Consider the following 3,745-nt stretch of genomic DNA (forward strand, 5'->3'; position numbering starts at 1 on the left):
CATCCCCAATCTGAATAAAATGAAAAGCAATAGACAACAATTAAATGCACACATTCACTTTATTTCAAACAGTTTGCCTTTATTCATCATCTTTACTGTAATCTCTCAATCGGCCAGACAAAGTGAAAATCAACTGAAAGAATGGATTTCAAGGACTATTGGAAGAATGCAAGACAATTTTTACAATAATTAGCTTTTACAGTTAAAAAGAGTACCCACTCCTTGCTCTTGTAATTCTGATTAGAGACACTTCTGTTTACGATAGCGCTATCGAACACGTGCAACAGTTCAATGGTTGTTCAAGATGCAAGAAATTTGACTAAAAACATCACTAAAAACACGTTTTCCAGGGTAAATTATCACTGCAAACAGTGGGGGGGGGGGAGCAATGGCAAGGCAAGTTCCAGGGATAAACCGATATGCTGAGTTGCAGATTTGATATAGATGGACTGAGCCATGCGGAGAGGAGAGGTCGGGGCAGTGGAGTTCTGATGTCTGCACAACTGGCCCGAGTGCGAGGTGGATCGCTCGAGGTGCCGAGTAAATTAGAAGATATTGATAGCGGCTTCGGGCTGAGCAATGAAATCTGGGCCCGGAGTGAGTCTCTGGGCAGTATGGTCTAGGCCCCAAGCTCTTGGCAGCAGCCGGGTTCCACTACACGGTACAATCCTCTGTTTAGACAACTTAAACACCGGCCCAGATCAGAGGCAAGAACAGATTTCACTCGCTATCCGCGATGTTCATTCCTGTCTCCAGGGTGCCGGAGCCCTTCACTGATCCATTGTCCGGTCAATTTAAGCACTGGCCCAGATTGACCAAAAAGACAGGCGGGGTGAGAGCTGATTTCACTCATCCTCTGCGATGAAGACTGCCGCAGCTGCTGGGCTTCATGGCCGCTGATATCGTGAACTGACAAGCGAGGCTTTGGTCGTACTTTGGGCTGCTCTGGGGCTCAGCTCAGAGAACTCAATTTGTTTCAGAACCTTGGTGCTCATTTCAAATTGTTTTCAAAATTGCGAATTTTCCCCTTTCTCTTCAGCATCAGGTGTTAGTCTTTTCTTTTCATTAATTGAGTTCTTTTAGGTTTCTTGCTTTGTGGCTACCTGTAAGCAGAACAAATCTCAAGCTAGTATAACTGACACATTCTTTGATAAAAAATGCACTTTGAATGTTTGAGTCCACTCCAACACCATACAAAGGGATCTTGGCACTTTCTTCAGATTTATTTCTCCAGCTAAGAAGTCAGCATTGACCAATAATCACAACGTTTTAGAAACATCGACTCGATGTACCATCAGGCAAGACTGTGAAAGGGCATTTCTGCCAATTAATTTTTGGATCTCATTTTACAATGCACCACCTATATCGTACTGACTCTGCACTTAATTCTGTAATTCAAGTTTTTTCTTAGTTACTTTGTTAATTAATCACATTGTTAAAGACAGGAATAGACTATTTGCCCCACTGTGCCCGCAGTGACATTTTGAAAGAGCAATTCAATGTGTGCTCTTCCCTGCCCTTTTCCCCAAGATTATAAATGTTTTCTCTTGAGAATACAGGAATTTCTCTTTTGAAAGTTAGTTTTAAGATGCCTTCCCCTAGGATTTCAGACAGTGCATTCCATTGCATAATAAACAATTTTTCTTTGCTGTCTGTGGATTTACATTACATTCCATTTTTTCACGTTCAAGATATTCAGATTCATTCACATTAAAAATTCAATACATTGATACTTCTAATGGGACCCTGGCGGATGCTCACAACCCGCCTCTTCTACACACAGTGCTTATTAAACTCATTACTTCATGTGTGTCAGGTTTTCCATTAACAGCCTGACCAACCTTGAGATGCTCATACAGCAGTGATTCAAAGCTGTATCATGTGCCTTAGGAAGGAGGCACATTTAGAACAAAGAACATGGAACAATGCTGCACAGGAACAAGCCATTCAGCCACAATGTTGTGCCAAACCAGCAAACCCCCCCTCCACCCCAAATTAATCCCTCCTACCTACACAATGTCCATAATGTCATGTTTGTTCTTTAACAGACAAACTTGGATGGGTCGGAACGCTAGAACTATTTTATTTACAGATTTATAGAATGGCTTCAGCTTGGGACCTGCAGCCCACCAGGAATATTATGTGTGCGTCCCATTCACCAGTGTCGCTTCCAATTCCAGCTGAACTGCTGCACTGCACACTGGGAACTGATGCTCTTTATTATATGCACACATAATAACAGACCATCCCCCTTTAAAGACAAACAAACACAATACTATGTCCCTATAAACCTGCAAGAAACAATTATGAATTCCAACACAGATATTTTAATTAATTTCAACTGTAATGAGAAAATGAAGTCCCTTATTTACTCTACAACTCTCAATCAATCTCTGAGGTGGTTTAATGATTCTTTTTGGTTTGCATTATGTTTACACAGGTGTATTACTTGTATTTGCTGCATTAATACAAGTGTCCTTTTGAGAACTCTGATCTATGTGCTTTTTTCTTTCATGTCCTTCTGCCCAGATCCTATCTGTTTGTCTCCATTCTTTTTCATGCTGTGTGACCATAATTGGCTCCAGATGCTTCATAATGGAGCCCTGAACTATATCCATGTGATCAGTGAGCCCTGCACATTTCAACTGACTCTGTCTCAATTCACAGAGCTCCTTCTGTTGGCTGTGTATCATAGATAATGTCTCCTCCTGTTGGTTTGTGTTGAACTGGTGCAGTTGTTCTGACTTGGCTGCCATGTAGTCTCCCCATCCTCCTTTTTATTTTTCCATTTCAACAACAGAGAGGATTGTGGAGTTACTTTTGATTTCCAGTCTTTAACTGGAAATTGATGAGAGGCAGATTTTGAACCAAAACTAAATGAAGTGGAAGCAAGACTGGCAACTTCTTCATCATGATCACTCTTTTCAGCACTGGCTTGCTGGTGTAGCTGGCACAGATGTCTATGGAAGATGGAGGTCTTGAGCTTCTCAGGTGAGTAGGCATGCCCCTCAAAGACATCTGCATACTCTTTATTGAGTGAAGTGTAACCACTTCTTTGGTCTATGAAGCCACAACAAAAACTATTTCCACCAGTTTCTTCACATGCAGTCAGACCTAATATTGGCTGTACTCGCTTTTCTACAATCAGTAGCCGTGCCTTTAGGTGCTGCCCCTTGTGATTGAAGGTCACTATGCAGCCCCTTTTACTGGAACAGTCTCTCCAGTATAGCTTGCCACCTCTAACTTCACTGGGTAAATCTTGATTTTTATTTTGAGAGTCTTCATCGGGGCTCCAGTTTCAAGCTTGAATGGAATTACTGTCTCATTCACAGTCACTGGAACAATCCATTCTGTCTTACCAGCACCAGCAGTCTGAGAGAATCTACAAATTTTCCCTCCATTTCCTCAGCAACTGTGTGCACCTTTCTCTTGGTAGCTTTGCAGCACTTCACAAAATGATTCCTTTTCCCACAATTATTGCAGGATTTTCCATAAGCAGGATTCATCTTTGGAATGTGGTGACCTCCACATTTGCTGTTTGAGCCTTCCTCTTTGCTGTGCTGTTGCTTTGTAAAATGCCTTGTGCTCTGCCCCCTCTGTTTTCACTGCATGCACTGCTGTTTCTTCCCTGTGCAGCTCTTCAGTTTGTGTTCATGTGGTCTCCACTGCCCTACACATATTCACAGCCTTTTCTAACATTAAAACTTTTTAATGTTTTAACCTTTAACCTAATGTTTTAACCAGT

Source organism: Hypanus sabinus, chromosome 8 (assembly GCF_030144855.1).
Source record: "Hypanus sabinus isolate sHypSab1 chromosome 8, sHypSab1.hap1, whole genome shotgun sequence".
Classification (NCBI taxonomy): Eukaryota; Metazoa; Chordata; class Chondrichthyes; order Myliobatiformes; family Dasyatidae; genus Hypanus; species Hypanus sabinus.